Source organism: Vulpes vulpes, chromosome 11 (assembly GCF_048418805.1).
Source record: "Vulpes vulpes isolate BD-2025 chromosome 11, VulVul3, whole genome shotgun sequence".
Lineage (NCBI taxonomy): Eukaryota > Metazoa > Chordata > Mammalia > Carnivora > Canidae > Vulpes > Vulpes vulpes.
Genome location: NC_132790.1, coordinates 65775953 through 65801291, shown reverse-complemented (window position 1 = coordinate 65801291; position 25339 = coordinate 65775953). Strand labels below are relative to the sequence as shown.

General features: G+C 37.6%; 1 protein-coding gene and 1 pseudogene across 25 annotated transcripts in view; both read left to right on the top strand.

Moving 5' to 3' along the window:
• The window catches only part of RBMS3 (RNA binding motif single stranded interacting protein 3), a 1278291-nt gene that overhangs the window by 617762 nt on the left and 635190 nt on the right, over positions 1 to 25339 (top strand). The window lies entirely within an intron of this gene.
• LOC112921687 (U2 spliceosomal RNA) lies at positions 22156 to 22292 on the top strand (annotated as a pseudogene).

The following is a 25339-nucleotide window of genomic DNA, read 5'->3' as shown; positions in this document are numbered from 1 at the left end:
TATTTTTAAGTCTTCAACCAGCAAGACCCTACCATAAAATACAATAACAAGCAAATAAACAGTCTTGTAAAAAAAAAAAAAAAAAGGTTTGCAGCATAAAAGGATTAATACTCTAGGTATAAAATATGTTCCTAACATAATCCACAAAATGATTAATACTCTAGGTATAAAATATGTTCCTAACACTCAATAGGAAAAAAAAGTACTTCAATAATAAAAGGGACAAAAAATCAGAAATGAAGAAATTGAAATAGCTATTAAACATTCACTAATGATCAAAGAAATGAGACTAAAATAAGATATTATCACCAGCTAGATTTTTTAAAGTTTAAATATTTTCTAATAACTAGAGTAGGCTGAGGTATTAGGAGATAGCCACTCCCACACGCTGGTCATAATCAGGGGAGTATTAACAGTTAGAGATTTTAAGCCTCAATTTGAAATAATGTATCAAAGACTTTAAATATGTACATGTCCTATATTGTAGCAGGTCCTGTTCCAGAAATATCAGCTAAGGTTAAAGTATATATGCACAAAGGTGCTTATTGCAGCACTGCTTTTAACAGAGAAGATTGTCAGCAATCTAAATGTCCATCAATAATGACTACATTCAGTAAACAATGTTATATCTCTTTCAAAAGAACCACTCTGCAGCCATGGAATCAATGAATATGGATATATTGACTAAAGGAAATGACATATTGTTAGGTTTTAAAACAAGCTATATAAAACAGTGTTAAAAAAAAAACACTGTTATAATGTGGCTCCAAACCTATCTTTAAAATCTGTATATGCATGTATGTGCATGTGTATGCTTATGTCTGTGTTTATTTCCTAAAAAATAAAAAAAAGGAAAGATTTTTATCTGGGTTTTTGGAGTTATAGGCTTTTTAAAATGCTTTTGAATATTAAGTGATGATCATTACAAGTAATTAACATTGGGAATTAAGTTGTTTCAAAAAATAATAACAAATTAAGAGGGACTCAAGCAAATAAGTAAGGATTTTGATGTAGTTAGTAGAAGAAAGCCTTTGAAAGCTGTTTAATTGCGAGAGAAGTAACATACAAGAGAAAGAAATGCTTTGAATTGATTACCAGTATTCTGCAAGATGCCCTAGAGCAGAAAGGTTGCATTTGGGAAGTTGATCTAAACCATAGTGGGCATAGATAGGAAGGCACAGAACATCAGGGACCCGGAGAAAGGCCAGTAAGACTGGAGAAAGGTGCCTGAGAATCATCTGATGATAAAGATAATGATCTTGTTTCAGATATGATGATTTTGAGATGTAGTAGGACACCCACATTAAGATGTGCTTTCAGTGAGGAGAAGGAACTAAAAATCTGAATCCAATGGCAAAAAGAGAGCTTTAAGTATCAAATACATGCAGGTGATATTTGAAGTGCAAAGTGTGGATGAGGTCACCTAGAGTAAGGACAAAGTGTCCACTGTGGAGCAGATGACAGAGAATGCTACATTCACCCATCCTATCTGCGCCCTGTGTTTCTTTACTTAGGGTTTAAGATCGTCCTCAACATGATGGGGCTCTTTCAAATGTCAAGAAAAGAATTAGTCACTAGCAAGAGTATTTGAGTGACGAACCTCAGAGAATTTAGAGAACTTGGCTTGAAGAAAGTTTAACCTGAACTTTTCTTTTCCAGTGCAATTTTATCTTTGCATGCAATTGTCCCATGCTGTTCATTTCCTGTTTTGTCCTAGGGATCCTTTTGTGTGGACCCATTTTTGAAGTTTTATTTAGGGCAGCCTGAGTAGCTCAGTGGTTTAGCACTGCCTTTGGCCCAGGGCGTGATCCTGGAGTCCCGGGATCAAGTCCCGAGTGGGACTCCCTGCAGGGAGCCTGCTTCTCCCTCTGCCTGCGTCTCTGCCTCTCTCTCTCTGTGTGTCTCTCATGAATAAATAAATTTTAAAAAATCTTTGAAAAGTTTTGTTTAGAGTGAGACAAGTGGATATGTTTCATTTTTTTCTGTGTTTCTATGCTTTATTTTAATTAATTTATTTTTTAAAATTTTACCAATTGGTTATTTTATTTTTTATTTAAATTCAATTAGCCAACATAAAGTACATATTCAATGGATTATTTTATATGAAATTTCTTTCTTGAGTTGTATTTTAGGGTACTGGTTCTCAAATGTTGGCATGGAATCCTTAGGAGGACTTGTTAAGACACAGATTTATGTTTTGGTTTTTGTTTATTTTTTAATCTTTTTGTATATTTTTTATTGGAGTTCAATTTGCCAACGTATAGCATAACACCCAGTGCTCATCCCTTCAAGTGCCCCCCTCAGTGCCTGTCACCCAGTCACCCCAACCCCCCACCCACCTCCTCTTCCACTACTCTTGTTCGTTTTCCAGAGTTAGGAGTCTCTCATGCTCTGTCACCCTCACTGATAATTTCCCACTCATTTTCTCTCCTTTCCCCTTTGTTCCCTTTTACTTTTTCTTATATTCCCCATATGATTGAAACCATATAATATTTGTCCTTCTCCAATTGACTTACTTCATTCAGCATAATACCCTCCAGTTCTATTCACGTTGAAGCAAATGGTGGGTATTTTTTTTTTCTTGAGGTTCTAACTGAATAGGTTTGGGGTGGGGCCCAAGAAATATATCTTATGATCTCCAAAGGGATGCTAATGCTACTGGTCTATAGACCACAGGTTGAATAATATTGTTCTAGGAAACATGACTTTAAAGGCCATTTTCATTTACCATTAACCTCCCTTCACAAAGATGCATCTGACTACATCACCAAGTACTGTTGGAATTTAGTGATGGTGGCTTTTTTCAACTATTGCTATCTACTACATAGCTATTTATCGGGATTTTGATTTGCCTATAATCTAAATAATTAAGATATTAAGATTGTTTTTGTGGCTTACCCCTCTTGACACTAGAGTGAGACTCTCATGATAATGTTAGAAAGAGACTTCAAGGGGGGCAGAGTGAGATGTCCCAGGATCTTGGCAAAAAGAAAAATTAGTTTTCCTTAGCAGACTGAAAATTAACTTATTTTAACAGTACATGCTGAAAAACAATATATTCCTGAGTATATGAACATCAGTTTAAGCAGTGACTTTTCAAGTGATATTAGGAAAGAGTGTTTAAAAAGAAAGAAAAGAAAAGAAAACAAGAAAAAAAAAAGAAAAGGCAAGGCAAGGAAAGAAAGGAGGCAGATATGGTCTGCCCCATCCAAGGAAGAGGAACTTTGAATCCTGAAAACCAAACATTGTTGTCAATAGAAAAGGGGTTTCTGCTATGTGATTGGGGTGCTTCATCATGCCTCATACTGATCTGGGGAATCTTTTTGTCTCTCCATTTCCCTATTTTTAAATTGCATTTTATTAGACAACTGCTTGTGTTTTTATTTCTGCAAATGGTGAATATGCTAATCATAAGAATATCTGTTGTCTATTGATAAACTAGCCTTCTTATTGATACATCAGCCTCATGTGAATTGATTTAGGTTGAATCTCTCTCCAGGATTCTAATCATCTCATTGGATGTTGGGAAAGCCCAGTTCTTGACTCTGGGGAGGAAGGGGGAGCAACCATGGGCCACGATAAATCTGGCACCACTGCCACTGCCAAATGGTGGGTCCTCTAAACAGCCGACAGTCCTGCCTAAATGGAGACTTATTGGCTTTTCTGAGCACATTACCTGCTGTTGGTTTGTTCATTCACTAGGAAACAGAGGTAGAGAATTTTATGAAACTGACAGGAACTTTGAAGTCATCAGGTCCAGACCTTTCATTGTGAAGTTGAGGCCACAACCTTACATTGGAATCAGACTGTCTCTTGAACCTGGCAATTGACATGATTCAAAAGGCTAGGTTCACTGTTCAGAAATATTTCACAGCCTGGTGGGGTATTTCTCCTTTGTGATCTTAGTCTGAAGCATGGTGCTTGGCACTGGGTTCAGGTGCTAGTGTTAGAGTGAGAATCCATCAAACCTTAACCTCTACAACCCTTTCTTAGTTCAATTTAAGAAATGTATATCTGCATTACAAAACCTGTCTGTTTTGCTTAACTTTAAAAGTGAACTTCTCTTTCATTGAATTTCTCTTTTTAACCTTTCTAGCACAGGATGACACCTGGTGATAAAAACCTCAAAGAATAAATCCTGTTGACATGAATATATTCTTAAGAATGTATCAGAGGGAAATATGTATCAGAGCACCAAATAAGGTTGAATGGATTGTGGACCTATTGCGCAGGGTCTGTACATTTGAAAATATACACTCAAATATTCATTAATTAACAAAAGGGAATTGAGAAACTTTTAACATTTCTTTTCATAGAGAACTCTTAATGTTTGTTTGCTTTTATGTATTGTCTGAAGTAATGGGAAAGAGTGATTGTAAAAACTTGACTCTGACAATTTGCTATCATTTTTGGGTTTCAGTTTTTTCTTCTTGTAAAGAGCTGGTTGCAATTGATTAGGGAATGTGTATGCAATTTGCCCGATTATGGTACTTGCTATCTCTTGAGTTTTGGTAGTTACTCTGAAGGAGTATATTGTAAATGAAACTGATATTTAGAATGACTGGAAAGGCTCTAAGCAAAGGTGGATTTAAAACAAACCAATCATTACCAGAGGGGAGGCAGGCGAGGGGTTGGGTGAAATGGGTGATGGGGATTAAAGAGTACACTTTAATGTGTAGAATCATTGAATTGCTATATTGTACACTAATATAACACTGTATGTTAAATATGCTGGAATTAAAAAACTAAAAAAAAAAAAAAAAGCCCTGGGAGACTATAACTGGACTCGCCCACTTTTTAGCTCTGCCTCTGCTGCCTTTAGCTTTTGCAGTTGGAGCCTCTGAGATCACAATCCCAAAGACAAAGGCCTACCCCAATTTTGAATAATGAAAGAGGGCCATGATAGCTCTAGCCTCACTACTTGGAAGATCCCAGAGACAAAGTACCCACCCAAGTACGAGTTGTAGAAATCTGATCATGGGTACTGGCAATGCCCTGGTGCTCCCCACAAGACCACCTCTACGCAGTCACGTTGCTCCTGAGTCTTTGTAGAACTTATGCGGTACCCCTGCTTACTAACTAGTCACTTACCCTGCCTGGTATTACTGTCCTCAGGTGCTTTCTGCTGTTTCATGATAAGGTCCTGGCTCCCCAGCAATGTTCATATCCATCCTCTTTCTCTTAACTGAAATCTAATCTTTTGCTACAGCTCACTGATGTGAACCCTCCCTTACCTTATTCCTCAAATTCCCACATCTGCCTTACTGACTTGTCTTTTTGGTTTCTCCACCATCCTAATGCACATCCTTAGTGGCTGCTTCTTGAAATATCATCTGAGCTCACCCTTTACAAACTGCCCTTACTACATACCACCCACCTGGCCCCTGCCCAATGCTATGACCTCATCTCATACCACTCTCACTCTCACCCTCTCATATTCCAGCCACGATGGCCTTCTTTCTATTGTTCCAACATGCCAAGACCTTGGCAAGAGCTGCTCCCTTTGCCTCGATACCCCCTCCCTCATCCTGCCCAATCTTAACATGAATAGTTTCTTCTCATTTTTTATATCCCAGCTTAAATTTTTTTTGCTGACTACTAAGTTTATAAGCAGCCTCCAGTGAAGAAGCTCCATTGCTTTACCATATTTTAACTCCCTGCAATGCACACAGCTCTTATCATTACTGGATATTTTTCTTGTTTACTTTCTTATCTGTTTACTAACTGCCTTCCCTATTAAAATGTAACTGTATAAGAACAGTGATCTGGTCTATCTGTTCTCTGCTATATCTTCAGAGCTAGAACAATGGCTGGCATGTAGTAGGTGCTCAATAAATATTTGTTGAGTGAGTACCAAGCTGCCTCTCAGCATTATTTCTCTCTTTGGCTCTGTTCTCCCAGTCCCTGTGGCAGATAATATGCCAGGATCATGGTTCTTTTGTCTCTGATAACAATAATGTATCATTACCTCACGTACATTGGCCAGCTTCACCCACTTTTCTTGGCCAGGAAGACTTTGGAAATTGCTGGCTGTGCCTGCCACAGCTTTGGAACCCTCATAGTTTTACAGGAGGCACCACCGGTTTAGCTGAGCATGAGACCAAACAGTGTGTTTATCATTGATCCTTAAAGTTGTTTCTGAGTTTCTGTTCTACCAAAACTAGATTGATGGTACCTGCAATAAGCTACCTATATTTTCTTTAAGGAAAGTGGTTTTTCAAAAGAAATTGTTTGGTTTGGGAAGTTTTGCTCTTCATTTAAAACAAAACAAAACAAAACATCTGAAGGAATTCATCAAAATAGTAACATGTAGAGATCGAGAGTTTGGGTCCCACTAGAACTCAGTAGTCAAGAGTGGTCAGAAGGAAGCATGAAATTCAGCCAGCCAGGGAGCATTCATCAGTTGTTCTAAAGACAAACAAAGAAGCGATGACACACACACCTTTAGAAAGCTGTGTGGAAGTTTGCATGGTGTGAGTATCTGATGTTGCCAGTCCAGCATCCATTCTCCTCTGCATTCATAATTGCACTCCAGTGTTCTTATTGTAAAACTATTCTCCTATTAGGTACGATTTTGGTTCAATTGCTTATCAAGGGGCAAGGCATCTGAACACCAGGTAGATTCTTAACACACTGTGAGAAAAGTATATGGTCTTTCCCAAGAAGATGTGTCTTGATTTATCCATTTAGCATTTAAAAGAGACTGTCTAGGGATGCCTGGCTGGCTCAGCAGTTGAGCAACTGCCTTTGGCTCAGAGTGTGATTCTGGGGTCTGGGATTGAGTCCTTCATCGGGCTCCCTACTGATGCTTCTCCTTCTGTCCCTGACTCTCTCTCTCTCTCTCTCTCTCTCTCTCTCTCTCTCTCTCTGTCTCTTATGTATAAATAAATAAAATCTTTAAAAAAAGATAATATCTATTACCTCCTTCAGCTTAGATTCCCTAGAACTTCTCTTGTTCCTACCTGCTCAAGTGCATGTTTCCTCATTTGCCTTTGCTTGAGTGGTCAGATGTTTTTGCTTTGGTTAATGAGATTCAACTACTGTTACTTGTGACCATGGGACCTTAACTCATATAGACTACGCTTCTTAAAATGTTGAGTAATAATAAGACAAATAATTGATATTTAGTATTAGAGGACCTATTGTAGAAGGTTAGATTTTTCGCTCCCTTCCTTCTGAATTTCTGCCATAATTGGAGATACATGGTAGGCATGTATACAGAAGAAGGAAGCATTTGTTGCTTCTAGAGAATGTGGAGTCTCCATTTAGCTGATCCACTTGAGGTTCTATGTGCTTGACTTTGCTTGTGCTGCCTCCTTGGTTTGGACTCTCTTGGGTCTTCCTGCCCCATCTTTATCTTCCACACCCTACTCACGTCCTATGTCCAAGAACTATAGTTTCAGCGATTACATTAATCTCCTTCTCCTGTCCTTCACTGAATCTTATCCATCTTGTTGCCTGTACACTGGGTAGCCAAAGGTAAAGGCAAAAAGCCACATTTTAATTTAATTTGTTAAATTAAAGTGAAAAAATTATACAGAACTATGAGTAAACAAACAAAAATACCCAACACAACAACATATTCACAGTTGCATTTGTAAACCTTGTTCAAAATGCCTGCTAGGTTTGCTGTCATTTTTTCTATTTCATTCATCAGACAGGTGGCCTTGAAACTTCTGCTTCTTTCTATTTTTACTCTCTCCCCCTTACCAGATGCCCCCAGCTGCATTAGTCTCCTCTACACAACTGGTCAGAGAACTAATCAATGCATTATGCTTTATCTGAGGAAATCAGAAGGGAGAGATTGGAGGAAGGTCAAGCTCTCTTTCAGTGTAAACAATTTTGCATTGTGTATAAGCAATTATTAATATGCGTGTTAATCATATTTTGAGTAATTCATTTATAGCTGATATGGCAATGAGTAGGCATGTGATTCTCTATTTGTAAAGGAGATCCTACATGCTTCCCATGCTAGGGTGGTGGTGGTTTATATGGGGAGAGGGATTTTCTGGAGGTCAGGATAGTGCTGGGAATGAGCAGGGAAATCCAAGAGGATTTAGGTTACTCCTCACAGTGCATTATTTGTGATTCCTTGGGACTGTGATATTGTTCTGTGCAAAGTTGAAGCCTGAGCAGAACAGATCAGAAACCCATATAACGTGCTAAACAAGTAGACAGTGGTTGTCTTTGGTTTGGGATTTCAAGAGAACAGAGGAGCATGCTGTCTATAGGGTAAAAGAGTATTATAATCATAGAGTAGTTTCATTCTACCAGTGTGGAAAATAAAAACTTTTATAAGTTAATTGCTTCTTTGTAATTTTGGGGGGTACAGAAAAAGAGTATGAATCATTATTGGTTGATGAACATCTTTGTTATTCACGTAATATATTTACTCTTATAGACTAAAGGTATATGTGAAAGCACTTTTGTAAACCTGTAAAGTCATATCAAATTGTGTGTGTGTATATGTGTGTGTGTGTGTTTTAACATTTGTGGGATGGTATGTTGTAGCAATTCGAATGAATGTTTAAAATTGAAAAATGTTGGTTTGAACTCTTACAGAGTTTTAGCTTGTCATAGAGAATTGGAGAAGGGTTTGAATACATGGTGCCTTTATCTCACCTGTAGTGTTAGGTACAATTCCATTTTACACGTATGTATTTAGTACTTGCCATGTACCAGGCACTCTGCTAAGTTGAAAAGGCTTGTTTATTGGAGGAGACAGAGTTATTTTCACATTTATTTCCAGAGTTTATCATAATAGCTGGTGCATAGAAAGCACTTGGTCAACACTGAATGAATAAAGGAGATGAATTACTAAATTAGACAACAGTATACAATTTAGGAAGGAATTTAGGACAGAAACATGCATGCCTACTCTGCGATACAGGATCTATTTAATCATCTAGTAGGTATAGAAACACACCAGGGCCAGAGTTTAGTGATTCTGTCAGTCTGGAAATATTGGTGAAAACTTCATGGGGGATATGTTGTTTGAGGTGTATTTTAAAGAATGTGTGGAATTGCATAGCAGTGTCTGAAGGCATGGTTTGGCCAGAAGTCTGAGTTGGAAAGTATGCCCTATAGAGAAATACAGCATAGTGGTGGAAAATAGGGAGGAAAAAAAATGGGAAAGGTTTGTTCAGGAATCTAGAACACCTTGAATGCCTTGGGAAGGATACTGATATATTTTCATTAAGAACATGAGCAGTAATCTTTTTTTTTTTTTCAGTGTAGGTGATATAATTAGACAAGGGTTTTGAACAGTTAACTCTAGTATTGATTAGGAGGGAGACTCTAAAGGCAGAGCGTGGAGGCAGGAAGTCAGGTTAGAAGTAACCCCAGGTAAGAGATCATGAACTTCTGGCTTCAGGAAGTTGTATTAAAAGTGAAGAGGCATTGTAGAGAGAGCTTTAGCAGTAATTGAGTGGTAGTTTGGTGAATGGGGCTAAGGGATGGAGAGGTTTCAAAGATGAGTCAAATGCTTCATGCTGGATTGACCCTGAAGATAGGACATCTTCAACTGAGAGAGGAAGCACAAGTTGTGGGAACCTGACAGTGAGTTATGTTTTGGACATGTGAATTTGGAAGGGTTTGGTGATCTGTAGCGGCCTAGAAGTCTGTTAGAACTTTGTATGGGGGAGTCATAACCAAGATATGGAATAAAGATTCAGATTTAATGATTTAAAAAACCATAAAAGCAGTAACAGCTAATGCCTCATTAAATCCGTACAACAACCTATGAGGTAGGCACTATGGTTATCATTATTTTGCTGATATTTGGGAGTGATCCACAGCTTTTAGAAGAAACTGGATTAAAATGGAAACTGTAGAAATAGGAAAAAAAATCAAGGACAGAATCCTAGGGAATATTAAGGAGGCAGCCAGTGAAGGATCAAGAATTGGTCAGAGATATGGAAGAAACAGAAATGAGAATTATGATAGCAAAGGGAATATGAAATATCATAACAAGAAAAGTATGTAGTGATTTCATGCATTGGAAAGAGTTTAGGTATTTGAAGACTGAGAAAAAAATGCATTGCTTTTAGTAAGTCAACCTAGTATTGACCTTCAGGAAAATAGTTTCAGCTGGAGGACAGGTAAGGTAGGTTTGAAAATATAGTGGGATGGGAGGAACTGGAGGCATTAGCATAGCCCACTTTTTCCAGAAGTTTGAGAACAAAAATTAAGAGATGGGCAGATACTAATGTGGGCTACCATCCTCCACCACCACCTCATCTTTGGACTGAGACCACAAACACACACAACCCTCCCTACTTCAAAAACACCTTCCCATAGTATGGTAGCCATAAAACATAGATCCTGGATGCATGTGGCAGATATTGACCAGATCCAGGGTACAGGTGGCCTTAAAAAACCTAATCCATAACCACTTCTTCCTACAAAAAAGGAGGAAAAAAAGGGCAGATGAGGACAAAGTTAAATTTTGCATTGGACGAAGTAGAAATGGATCATGTCTGAAAACTTTAATCTCCATAAAATAGGTCATCTTCTGTGAGCGAGCCAGGGGGGCCTGGGAGAGGTCAAATCTGGAGAGGCAAAGGCAGATTTTTCTTCCTAGTAGAACTTCATGCTTTATAGTTCCAATAATTAAGGAATTTTGAAACGGGGGAAACTATTACTAAATGCACAGGAAACGCATGCAATGGAGTTGGATGCTTTCCACTGAAATTCTCAAATGCCCTTGACTCTAAGATTTTAAGCTTCTGTATTTTTATCAAAAGCTTTGATTTTTAGTGACATTCTAAAGACCACGGTGAAGAATGAGAGGCCTATAAACCATATTTGTGTGTGCACATTTTCACAGAAAGATTTATTTGTTTGTTTTATGGGAAGATTTTCTCTTCCTGGGAACATGAAAGAAAGGAAAGCACAGAAGTCATTCCCTCCAGCCCCACCTTCCCTCACTGTTATCAAGGCTAAAGCTGGAGGGAAAAATCACTCAAGATGGACTCCATGGGGTAAATTGATGGAATGAAAACTTACGGTCCTGTGGCTCTTTGAGGAGCCGCATCTGCCATATTTATTCATGCTTTTGGCTCTGGGAGTCATGTGTTATTATGTTTTTCTTATATAGATTAACTAGTGTTTTATCTCCACTGAGTTTTTGTTTTTAGATAAGAGTAAGGCAAAGTAAAGCAAACCAAAACAAAACACAATACCTCTTAGTTTGCACTAGGCAACTCCCAATGAGTCCAAATCTGTGTCTAATGTTATATATCCAACCTTGCCACTATGTTATCACTCTTGAGCCCTGCCTTTTCTGTGGTCCAAGACATAGTCATTATGTCTTCACATCATATCCCTGATTTGTAGGTTAATGGGGTCCGGGCAAGGTGCTGGTTGATAAACAGAGCTAATATGCAAAGCTAGACATTATCTTTTATGTGCAAACAGATTTGAGGTGTGTTTGTAAGGTTCTCTCATTATCTCTAGAGATCTGTGTCAGGAGAATATCATTCTCCGGTTCTGGTTCTCTAATATGTCTCTTCTCTTAATTGAAATGGAGATCTCCAATCAGTCTGGGCTTGAAGAATGTAGGAAAGGACACAGAAAAAGTGGGCTGAGGATTGATTGTAATAGGCATGGACTGCCAGACTGATTGGGGAATAGGTACTTGATCTTCCAGATGTGTGTCTACTATCATGATAGAGAAACAACCAAAGGAAGTTGGTATGGTGCCAGGAGATTTGTGAAGCCAGAGAATAAATATGGCATGCGTGCCTGGGGTGGCCATTTCATCCAAATGTTTGGGGAAAGTTTGAGATTCACAGTTATAGACAATTGGAAACCACTGTAGAGTAATAAGCATGGAAATATCGCAATAAAACCTACATTTGGGGAGATTTGCTTCATGATGGCATATACCCTTGGCTAGCAGAAAGCATGAAATTGAAGAGCTTGAACTGGATACGAGATTTCTAAAGTTCCAGGATGCATTTGTGCTGTGAGGTGTATTTGGAGAAAGAAAGGACTCTCTGATCAAGTCACTTTGGGAAAAGCTGCATTGTTTATCTACATTGTAGAGAACCCAGTGCCCCTTGTTAAGTATTTAGGGCTTTAAGAAAATCTAAAGGTGGAAGGCCTGTTTAAAATCGATGAACCCACCATTTCCCAAACTTTGAAACCACATAGTCTTCTGCAAAATAATACCTCCACTGTTACATTCTTAGTTATAAAGCAATTATCAGGAATTTAAAATCCAAAACAGCCAGTTATTATTATTTTTTTCTCTACAATAATCTATTTTTTTAGTTGAACATAAGATAAAGTAATTAACTTGTATTTAGGGGTCAAACTCCCCCCTTTTTAATTTTTTTTAAAGAATATGTGCTCTATTTTTAAATATTTGAACTGCTCTCAGCAAGTTCAGTGATAAAGAGGCCTAAAATAACCAGGAATGAACAGGGGAAGGCAAATTCAGATTTCAACAATTTGAAAATCTAGAATTGACTAGAGCTCACTCTCTGTTATAAATTCATTAGTGGAATGGTGATGACCATGGTAAGTGTCTACAAATTTAAATCACTAGTTTTTCTCATTCTTTTCTCTCTTTGTCTCTAACTCTCTGTCTACATTTATGTGTTCTGTCTTTTCTCTCTCTCTTCTTGTGTGTCTGTATGTCTCTATTTCTGTCCCTTCGTCCCTCTCTTTACACCTTCGTCTCTCTCTCCTCCCTTTTTCCTTTCGTCTCCTTCATCTTTCCCCCAAACCAGCACATCTACACACATAGAACTGAGTTCCCGTCAACTAAACGTGCATTTGCTGTGACTCCCTATATTGACCTTTTGCCAAAATGCTATTCCCTGGAAACCATGGGCACTCTATATAATCCCCAAATCCCTTGCTTTTGATCTGCTTTCTCTCTCCCTCTCCCCTGACCCCCTCATTCTCTCAGCTCTTATGGGTTAAGTTCTGCTTTTCCGCTTAACCTCACTATTCCTACAGTGCCATTCTCCCCCCACCCCGTGGTTTCAGGATAGAGGCATGGGAGGGATGAGAGAATATGCCCTGCTTCTAACCCTTTGGCAAACAATTTCTGCATTTCTCAATGCCGACCTGGAAGGCATTTTCTTACCATCTGTGGATCATATAATTAATTACTTTTTTGAAGGAATGTTCAACATTTCTTATCTTGCTTGTCATGCACATCATTTTTCAAACCTTGGAATGATGAGCTGGCATTTCAAGTAAGGGTGGTCCCACAAATCAAACACAGTGTGACTTTGGTTTCATTTCTTTGTTGAAACATCTGGTCTTATTTAGTGCACAACAAAACAGAGGTAGGAAACATGTAAAAACCCTCACTGCCCTCAGCCTTGTATCTTTCTCTTTCTGCCATGGTGTTATGAAACTACCACCTCCAGTAGAGAAATGAAGTTAATTCCACAACAGCTAGATTTGCCAAGACTCATTTTCATGTCCGTGGGCATGAAAGCTCTGGGTGGCCAGCTTTTCCAAATTCCAGTCTGGGACTCCTGCCTTGAACAAGAAAGGTTGAGGAACAGGTCACTGGTGTCTGTGATGACATGATTTACTTTCAACAGTGTCACGTTAAATGTCATGGCATTAATAAGGATGATGTGAACCACTGCCACCTCTCAAATTTGCTAGCCACATGCAATACTTTTCTCCCCTCAGGAATCCTAAAGCTCTTTCATAGGAATAATATTCTACCGCTTATGGTACATAAACTTCAGGTTGACGATATTTTGTTATAACAGCGTGACGCCCACTGGAAAAATAGCTTTCGCCTTTAGAGCGAGCAGTGTGTCCCAAGCAGGTGATGGGTTTATAGATGGACAGCATGCTTAATAGAAGTCCAATCTCTTTTGAATGCCAGCCTCACATTTTGGCCCTGTTCCCTCCCAGAGTTTATTTGTTGACAGCTTTTGGCAAAGGGAAAATTCAGAATGGGTGAAGAGTAGTCAGTACAACCTAAAGGGATTACCCTTGAACAAATATGTGGAAATCGCCTTGCTCTTGCTGCTTGGTCATTGGCAAATTCTCTTTCTTTGGTTTTGTCTGTTTTGTGGTGGTGCAACAGTGGCGTATGGTGGTTATGGTAGAGACAGGAGCAGTCAGAGTGATAATAGTCACCATTATATATATTTGCCAACTTTATGCCAGACTCTGTTCTAGACATTTTAAATATTAACTCAGTCTTCATAGTAACTTTGTGGCAAAATCCCATGACACTGTACCCTACGGATTCGAATATAGTACAGTTGGCAGTTGTCTCCGAGATCTTTGGAATTCTCAGCCAGCCAGCTGACTCTGGTCATTTCGTTAATCTCACAATAATCCATTCTCATATTTTATGGGATTGAGTATTTGGATCCTATTTAAAAAGATATGACAAGGGTTTACTATCCTATTAGAATCCTAATTTTACAAATGAGGAGATAGAAGTACAGAGTGTTTAAGTAGCTTTTCTAAGATCACAGAGCCAGAAGGCAGGAGACTTATGGAGTTAATGTGGCTCCAGAGTCCATGATTTCTAGCACTACAGTAGAGGATGAGGTTTGTGAAAGATACCTAGAGGATAAAGTTGTTTAAGAGTCAGGAGAGCAGAGCCTAGACCTCGGTTTAGTTATAGCCACCCTTTGTTTCAGCACTACATTCTGCTTTTTCCTCTAGGTATATAGGGTATATGGAGGGGAACTAGACTTCATATCTTCAAAGCCTGCTGGGGAGCTGCTTATCAAGGAACTCAACTTTGAATTCACATCTCAGGCTTTATCTCAAAATGAGTTTTATGGACTAGATGAATTATTTTAGACCTAACTTCATGTATCAAACATGAATTTTTCTGAACTAGAGTTGTTCTTTCCTAAAGTGTTTTAAGCTATAAATTTCCCTTTGAATACTCTGTTCACTGTGTCTTAGAGGTTTTGATAGGTACAACTAGGAGAGATAGTTACACTATTTGAGAACTGGTGACCACCCCGCAGTGCCATGACCACTGACTTCAGCCATAAATGACTGGTATGTCTAGACATGCTGGTGTGAATGAGTTGGATACAGAAATATGACTTCCATTAGAATTTACTACCTGTAGCTCATCATCTAACCAAACTGTATAAGTTGATATTTTAACTGTAGTAAATATATCTTGTGTGTATGTCTTTCAACTGATTCTTTTTTATTAAGATTGCTACTTGCAGTGATTCTGTTGGTCAAAATTCTCACCCCTATTTGATGTCTCATCTCAAATGATACCTCCCTGGTAAGGAAGGAAGTAATCTTTTTATGCACTGTCTTGCCATTTTGTCTGAACTTATTGTGGTAGTTACAATCACCTTTACTAGGGGTCAACATTTCTGTAAAGGACAAGATAAAATTTTGGATTCGATGGACATAGACTTCCCACTGAACTCAACTCTGCTCTTTTAATGTAAAAGCAGCCATAGATAATACCTAAACAAATGGCTACAGTTGTGTCCTGCTAAAATTACATTTATAAAAATAGGTAGCCAGCCTCTGGGTTGTATTTTACTGATTACTATGTTTTGAGCTATACTCTTTAATTGTTAACTTTAAACTTCTGTTCTGAACTATCTGCTTCTTAGAAATGAGGCTTGCATAAGTGACTATGTGGCTTAAACTTTAATTCCTATGCACTCAAGAGACATATGTTGAATGAGTGAAAAATACTAATACCATTATTACTCACCTGGAGACATTTTAGTGATCCTAGTATGAATAATAAATACTGGATATATTGACATACCAAAATAAAATTTGTCTAAGACTAATTTTGTGTACAGTTTTATACTTGTAGCAGTCCCTTACTTATGCACCAGATTTAGTTTATTCTTTGAAATTCACTCTTTTTTTCACCAAAATGTTTCTTATAGGTAAAAAGAGTTTAGAAAAAAATTTAGTCCAGTATGAAAACATCTTAAATCAAAATATGGTAGGTCTAAAAGAAAGCCTATTAAACTTGAATACTGTGACATTTATTTTTGTCTAAGAAGTTTATGGGAGTTGCTAATTTGTTTTTGGCTTAACAAAACTAAGCTATGATAGATCTGAACAATGATATATTCAGAAAGCAAGCATAATCTGATGTAAGAAATTTTTAAATATTTTATTATATTTCATTATATGCCCTCAATGAGATATTCTTTAGGAGATCTATAGTAGCATGATGAGTTTTGTTTGGTCTTTCTCTGGTTTTAGTCTGCATCTGAACCTAAGAACTTTAAATCATTGACAGTGAAGAAAGTCTTACTCAATCTATCCTTAGTGTGACAGGCTAAGGAATGTACAATGAATTTGTAACCATTCAGAAGCCACAGAGGCAAAACATATATAAGCTATTATTATTTGCAAAGAAAAGACAAGAATCAATAAATAATTAAAATACACACAGAGATACATGAAAATAAAGGTAACTAGATATAATAATTAAGAAATAACAAAATTATACAATTTGAAAGGGATTATATATTTACAATCTAAAGATTTGAGAAGGAATATTTCTTCTTACTGACTATAAAAGGTCAAATACAGTGGTGTCACATCACTTAAACTACATAGTTCATCTTCCAGAGGTAGCAGAAGAATGTTTTACTCACCTTTAGTTTTTTCTTACAAGACCATACTTGTTCCATCCACTCATGGAAAGAACAGCTTGTCTTATTACCCTCCAGTGAAAATGAGTTATGAGCCTTTTATCTGGAATTTACAGAGCAGCTTTAACCTCTTTATAGTTGAATTTCAGTGATGAATGCAATATCTAATTTCATCTTAGTTAATTTTTTTTCAAGAATTCCTTTTCCTGTTCTGATTTGTAGGTTCATACAAGATAATAATGGGAGAGATCAAATTACCCCATTTGGGATCCTGTTAAACACTTTTCTATTGTCCCACAAGTCTTTGGTATTAATTTCCTGTTTTTTCTTCTGTTCCTGTTGATTCAACTCAAAAAAACCAGGCGTTTGTGACAATCATAACAATTGGGTATCTTTACTATGTTTCAAAGAAAAGTTTGCATTTTATGCAGTACTCAGCTTAAAATGATCACTCATGGCTTAATTTAGCTAACTTTTTCTTGGGTTTATAAAATAGGTGGATAAGAATCTTGTGAGCGGAGAATATAGGAGCTGAGCTCAGTTGGGAATCAGTTGCAAGTTGAAATGATGTCACGCAAAGGTGCCAAAGGTCCTACCTACCGTAGGTACTGTAAGCATTAGTAATAGAGAGAGAAACATACCACATCAGAAAAATGAATGGCCTTATGTATCAGCCAGCTGATATCTCACTTTTTTTAAAGCCCTCAAACTGCAAGGTCCTCCTTGTTTTAACTCATCAAAAGCAGAGCTCCTTTGCATGAAAATGTTGTCCCCTGACACTGATTAACAATCAGTTCTGAGTGATTACCTTTGGATGATCAGATAGAGTTTGTGATTTGCCCAAAGTCACAACCAATGTAGGCAATCATGGGATAACTTCTGTCTTTTGGCATTTCATTAATTCATTCACACATTTATCATTTATTGAGTGTGAACTGTGGGCCAGGTATTGTGCTACGTGCCAGGGATACAAAGTTGAGTGAGACAAGATCCCAAACCTCCAGAGGCTTATAGTAAGTAATAAATATGCAAATCAATGATTACATTACCTTTTTATCAGTGCTATAATAGAAGCATGAACAGAATGCTGGGAGAGCATAAGGGCATCAAAATCAGATTCAGGGAAAATCCCCTGGAGGAGCCCATATTTAGACTGAATTTTGAAGAACAAGTGGGATTGCTAGTTAAAGAAGCAATGAGACAGCATTGTAACCTGTAAAAAGCCAAGGAGATGTGGACCAGCACCAGGTATTTGAGTAAGGACAAATATTTCAACATGGCTTGAAGGGAGCTGAGGGGTAAGTGGTAGGTGTGGAAGTAAAGGGTAAAGCCAGAGGCCAGATCCCAAAAGATTGAGAAGCTAAGCTGAGAATGTGGCACCATAATTCGGAACAAAGTGGTGGAGGTTAAGGGGGGACTCACCCAGCCTGTCCATTGCATTCTGACATCATGCTGACTCCATGACGCACAGCCACACAACTCTTCCCTTGCTTCTTTCAAGGGATTCCATGGGGCTTGGGGAATGCCCTCAAAGTACAAGGCAGGCCTCTCTCCTTGAATAGAATTCATATACCAACTGCTAAGAGGTTATCTTCTTTATCTCATTTCAGTTGCATTTTCTGTCTTGAGTTTGGGAGCCTGCTCAGTCCTGTTTAGTTCTTATGACCACTTTTCCTTTGACTTATAATAGTTCCACTATGTGTGGAAAGAGGTAGAGATGCTGTCAGGGAGGTAGAGGAGGTGATGACTCAGTCAGTTGACTCCCTCTCCCCATAAAACCCTGTCCTCTGCATTCATATTCTGGCAAGCACATGGTAAAAATAAAAATTAAAAATAAAATCTCTTTTGAGATACTGGAGCCTCAGATTTCAGTTTTTTTTTTTTTTTTTTTTTTTTAAGATTTCAGTTTTCAAACCTGGTATTGACCAGGACAGTCTTTGAGATTGTACTTAAGTTACTCAGCCTTTCTGAACTTTCTGTCTCTACTATGTAAAAGGAGGCAACAGGCTTATTTCATCCGGACCTTTCCTGTAAGTCCATGGGTTATGCTTTCTCATCTCTATCTAGATCACCTTTGCACAGTATGCTGGGTAACTTTTAGGTGAGGCCACAGTTGCCTGGTTGGGAAGGGGCAGAGGTTCTACAAAATGGGAGGGTTTTATAAATCGAATCCTCTGAAAGATTCAGAATGCCTGGTTTTATTTTAACTCTTAAAAATCAAACTCCTTGCATATAAATGGTCTCAGGGAATTTCATTAAAAAAAAAAAAAAGTTCTCTCCAAAGGTGAAAGGAGCCATTCATTGTTTAATAAACTGGATAATCTTCCTTCTTAGAAACATTCTAAGGTGTATAAATGGAAGCATTTATGTTGTCACAGAGAAAAATTTGCAGATAGACCATGCATCACTTGAAGATGCTTAATTCCTGGAAATAATAATCAGGGAGAATTTTATTCACTTACAGAGAAATGCTTTTAAAAGAAACATTTACTACTAGGTTGATTTCCTATGTTATGTTAGCTACTTATTAGTAATGCTATGATTAGCTATTCAGGCAACTTGGAGTTATCAGAAATGCATTGGAGAAAGGATATTGTTTTTATTTATGAATTACGAGTTTGAATAAGTGCAGTATTTTTTTAATGGGTAGCTACTAAGAGATACTGAAATGCCAGATTAAGATACCCTTTCACAGAAAGATGAGATACATAGAATATGGCATATTGAAAAGAATAGATTTTGAAGTCAGAGAGGATAGAATATGGATCTTGTCTTGGTGCTCTTTATTTCCAAGATCTTGGGAAAGTCTTTGAGCTTTGTCTCCTGAGCTGCAGTACCAGGAAGTTTTGAGGTATAGATTGAGTTAGTATTTAAGAGACTTAGCCATCTCTGATACTAAAGGATCTATTCATGTCATGGGGAAGGAATCTGAAGACAGAACTCCCTAGAATTCTTCCTTCATTTACAACCTTAAGAGCCTCCAAGTAGTCCCTTTGCATTCAGTATTTTTTATTTTGTATCAGACAAATGTTCCCCAAACTTTTATGATATAGTTGCCCTTTTCATTGAGATAGATGATCCTAAGAACTTCCTTAGGAATTGAAAATAATTATTTTTATATTATTATCTGGTGTATAATGAAATATAATAATGAGAGATTTTTACTGTTTCCCATTTAACAAATGATATATCCGTCATTTACCTCAAAGTTAAATTTTTAAGGAATGTATATGGAAAAATATAAAAATAATAATAATTTGACCACAAGAAAATTTCAGATTACAATGTCTTTTGTGTGGCTAAACTTTATAATTTTCGTAAGTTATTTCTAAGTGATAAGATAAGGTATGAATTTCAGATTATGAGCTTTCTCTACTTGTTATGTGTTGCTGATGTACATAGCTTTTTATCCCTTTTAAGTGAAGACCCAAATTGGAAATATGTCAACATGCATTTTTTTCTTCTTACGTTTGTCTATGAAATGCTAGAGTCATCTTGATGTGTTATATAAGATGAACACAAATTGTTATTTCAACATCAGTGTTCCATATGCTTCCTGCCTTTCAACTAGCATTCCATCGTGGATACAAATAATCAGTTACATGACTCAAAATGAAAGCAATTTATACATTTATGAAGGTCAAAGCCACCAAGCCAGCTAGAAGTGTTCAGCTTAGGGCTATAGCCACTGAAGCCTGTCATGTGTCTGTCCCTTCTGACTGCTATGCTTCTTTACTTAGTAACATTTAGTGGTTCTAAGTGTTTTCCTTTTAAAAAGAAAAGCTGCTTAATACATTGTTTTATTTTCATTTTATTGATTTTTAGAAATTAGACACTATAAAAGATTACAGTAGTGGCTATAATGACAAGAGTGCCCAGGAACACATGATTAAAAAGTGGAAAAATAATTAACAGTGATATCTTCAGGCACTATGGTTAGAGTTTTATAGAATTTTCTATAGGATACTCCCTCTGTGAAGAGTTCTTTTCTCTTTTCTATTATCTTCATTTCCTTTTTTCTTACCTCCTTCCTTTTATGGGTCAACCAACATTTACTGTATCTGTACATAGAGAAGCAGACATCATACAAATCACTGATACGAAGGATGCCTGGGTGGCTCAGCGGTTGATTGTCTGCCTTCAGCCCAGGGCATGATGCTGAAGTCCTGGGATCGAATCCTACATTGGGCTCCCTGCATGGAGCCTGCTTTTCTCTCTGCCTGTGCCTCTGCCTCTCTCTCTGTGTCTCTCATGAATAAATAAATAAAATCTTTAAAACAAAACAAATCACTGATACAAGAAGTTAAAAGGTTTCTAATCTAGTGAAAATGTTTTCTATTTATTTGCTTTTATTTACTCAGAAATATCCCTTATTTACATAAAAATATATGAATTCTAACAAAGCTATAATAACTTCGGATGACTTAAAAAGCAGTAATATTCTGGAACCATTATTATCTAATGAAAGTCTTACTTGTCGGAGACGATCACGAAGTTCATTCTTTAACATTCAGATAGATCTGGTATATATAAGGAGTTCACTTTATGAATAGAAAATCTTAGTCTTGGTATTCTTGACTACAATTCTCTTGAACTACCTAGTTTACATCAAGTCAGTTGCCATGCCAATAATTTTCTCACATGTGAAAGAAACAATGGCCATACTCCAGCTACAGCTAGTGGTTTTCCATCTTAGAAAATATGTCATGTAAGGAACCCCCACTATTTGCAAAGGATTTGTAGATAGCTCCTTGGACTTAATTTCTGTGAACATTAGAAGGTACTTAAATGCCAAACCACAGATAGGGTTTATAAATGATTGCCATAAGCTCTTTAGCTACTTACATTAAATACAGTAGCACCCCTTTGCCATTAAATGAATAGGGTAGAGAATTCATGGGGATGCTTAGAACTCTGGAGCAGCCCATTGTTTGAAGATTATGCTTTTGACGCTTCTTGCTAGAAGTCATTTATTTGCCTAATGGGTGTTCGTTGAGAGCACACAACGTGCCAAGAGCTGGACTTGGCATCACCATGGAGAACATCAAATTCTAGTCTCATCCTTTAGAACTGAGCAGAAGTCGGTGTTTGTAATGTTAAGAGCAATTCGAGAAAGAAGGAGGCTCAGATAGAATGAGAATGTCCCTTGTAAAATCTCCATTTGTGAGGCTGCTGTGTTAATATCAAATGTCTTACACACATCAGTGATTATCACTATGAGAGAAGTCTAGTTTATATCTAAGTTATTTTTCCTAAATAAAAATAGAAATATACCATACAAAGTTGATTTTTGTAACAGGAGCACATAACATGATAGAATTTATAGTAGCTGAAGAATTATCTATTATTATCATAGTAAAAAGAAACAACAACACAAAACCTAAATCAGAAACCAAAGCTGTACACAAACTCATATTTTTCCTTTAATCTTTTGAATTTTGGGACAAAGCAGTGTTGATAATTTTCGACTTGTGACTAGGTAGGTGTAAGTTGGAAAATGCTGAGATTTGAGTCTCCTGTATGACTTACAATATCCTGATCTTTACATGACCTAATCACTTCTTGGCCTCTTGGTTAAGATCAAGTGTAGTATCTGATCTTTACATGACCTGAAAAGCATGTTTAGCTCCAGTATACCATGTAAAATTAGCAATAGAAAGAAACAAAAGTCATAGGCCCTATGTAACATATCTGTTGTATTCTTGGCTCCTTTCTTCCTCCCTTCTGTTCTGAAATGTGTGCCTTGTCTTAGGTGGATGAGTTCTAGCTGAAATTTTAAAAATCACCTATTTAATATCTCTTAATATCATTCACATACCCCCTTTTTTTTAAAAAAAAAATCATTTCCCCCCATGACTTGCATTTAAGTCTAGCAATAATTTCAGGCGTAAAATAAGCTCTTTCGGGCATTATGCAATTGCAGGCATTTTTGGAAAATATTAATGAAGCCAGTAAGATAGTGCAACTAGGGGATCCCTGGGTGGCTCAGCGGTTTAGCGCTGCCTTCAGCCCGGGGCATAATCCTGGAGACCCGGGATTGATTCCCGCGTCGGGCTCCGTGCATGGAGCCTGCTTCTCCTTCTGCCTGTGTCTCTGCCTCTCTCTCTCTCTGTGTCTCTCATGAATAAATAAATAAAATCTTAAAAAAAAAAAGCACAACCAGTCATATATTACCGTTGTTCAAACAGGGTTCTGAAATGGGGTCTCTTTCCTTGGATTTGTCCACTCTGTGTGGAAATAAATTCACTGCAAGATAGATCACTATATTTCACAATTTAGCTTTTAAATTTTTATTTTTTTAAATTTATTTTTTACTTTTTGTTTTTCTATTTTAAAATTTTTGTTTTTATTTTTAACTCTGGACTTCATTAAGAGGACAAAAATAGGGATGCCTGGGTAGCTCAGAGCTGAGCACCTATCTAAGGCTCAGGTCGTGATCCCGGGGTCCTGGGATCAAGTTTCCACATCAGCCTCCCCACGGGAGCCTGTTTCTCCCTCTACCTATATCTCTGCCTCTCTCTGCGTCTCTCATGAATAAATAAGTAAAATCAAAAAAAGGGAGGGGGGCAAAAAAACTCGTTGGAGTGGGAATAACAGATTTTGCTATGTGGTGTACTTAAATGCAATTCTAAAAAGTAAGTCATGAACACTGATTTCAACCTTTCCTTTTCCTTCTCTTTTTTATTTTTATTTTTTTAACCTTTCCTTTTCCTCAGCAGGGACCCAGGTGTGACCATCTATCCCTGTAGCAGAGCATTTTGGTCTCGTCCAGATTCTTCTTTCCTTCTTGAATTCCTTATTTGCCCCTTTTCATTTTTCAGCACTCTTGTGAGCTTCTCATCGTTAAGGCCTTCTGACTATTTATAGATGATGCATGGTTTTGACTGATACGGTTTACATTTGCTTCAAGGACCAGCTCTTTATACATAGTTGGTTCTTTTTCAAGACACGTGGCTTCCCTCTGTGGCTCACTTGCTAGATCACCTGGGATGGCCACGTCCTGGGCTCTGTGCAGAGATGTCTGCCTCTGTGTGCTGTATTTTTAGCCTCGGAACTTATCTCTCCTGTGTCACTGTAGTAGGTAGGATTGTTTGGACAGGAAGAGTCACTTCCTTGTTATGTTCGGCCAGCATTGTAGTGCTCCCTGCACTTCCCCACGTGCCTCTCATGACGCCCCCCACCCCTGACTACAGTTTAATCACTTCCCTCACATGATCTTGCAGAGGTCAAGAGCTTTTCCCTCTCTTCATTCTTTTATTCTCTGCTTTTCCTCATTTCTCATTCCTTCCTTCTTTTCCTGTCCTAGTCTGCCTGCTTGCCGTGTTTCCATTATTTCCTCCTCCTTCTTTTTTTTAATCTCTGTTATTATTTTTCTTTTACTTTCATTCTTTTCTGTTATGAAAGCTGCATCCCAACTTATGAGAATTTATCCTACACATCTAGATCCTCTGCACACAGGTGAAAGGGTACATGCCAATAATTATGAATTGCAGCATTGCTTGTAATAGCAGCAATTTGTGAACAACTCAAATATCTATTAGTAGAGACATGTTGAATAAACTATGGCATGTTCATATAATGGAATGTTATGCAGCTACAGACAATAATTGGGAAGCACTCTATGTATTATTTTGGAAATATCTCCAAGACATTTTGTTAGGTGGAAAAGAACAAAGTGCTGAACAACTTGTACTTTATAGTGTACTTTTCCCCCCAATTTGTGGGGAAAAAAAGTGGCGTGTGCATAGGGAGGGAATAAGAGTCTTTTTTTCTTTTTATTGTAACTAGTAAACACCAATGTGTATAGGAAACACAGGAAGTTGCTCATGGGTTTCAGGGGATGAGTGGGCTGAGAAATAGTGAGAAAAGATTCATGGTCATAGTTCTTCATATATGAAATTAAAAAAAATGTTAATATATTATCTATTCAAAAAATTAAATAGGGGCAGCCCGGGTGGCTCAGTGGTTTAGCACTGCCTTCGGCCCAGGGCATGATCCTGGAGATCCGGGATCGAGTCCCACGTCAGGCTCCCTGCATAGAGCCTGCTTCTCCCTCTGCCTGTGTCTCTGCCTCTCTCTCTCTTCTCTCTCTCTCTCTGTGTTTCTCTTGTGGATAAATAAATAAAATCTTAAAAAAATAAATAATTACATATAATAATATCATCCTCAAAAGTCAAAGTAAGATTCAGATGGGGATGCCTGGGTGGTTCAGTGGTTGAGTGTCTGCCTTCAGCTGAGGGTATGATCTTGGGGTTCTGGGATCAAGTCCTGCATCGAGCTCCCTGTGAGAACCCTGCTTCTCCCTTTGCCTATGTCTCTGCCTCTGTCTCTATCTCTTATGAGTAAATAAATGAAATCTTAAAAAAAAAGATTCAAGTGAAATAAAACTACTGATGTACTGAGTGTTAAAAAAAAAGGACAAAGAATTGAAACAACTGAGTCCATTGGTCCAAACTCATGGGTATCCTCATAAATTATTTGTTTATGGTTTACACCATGTAAAATTATCATTTTCATGAACAACAGCAATTAAAAACCCTCAAATATTGTCAATTTCATATATCTTAATAGAATGTTTACCTTAATTAAGGCATCAAAATTCCATTACCAGTTTGCCTGAGCTATTATGCCTTTAATGTATTATTACATTTGTCTTCTGTGCTGTTGAAACCCTTGGAGTCTGCTTTCATTCATTTACCTAGGCCACCTGGGTGGTACCATGAGGTGTGACAATTCTA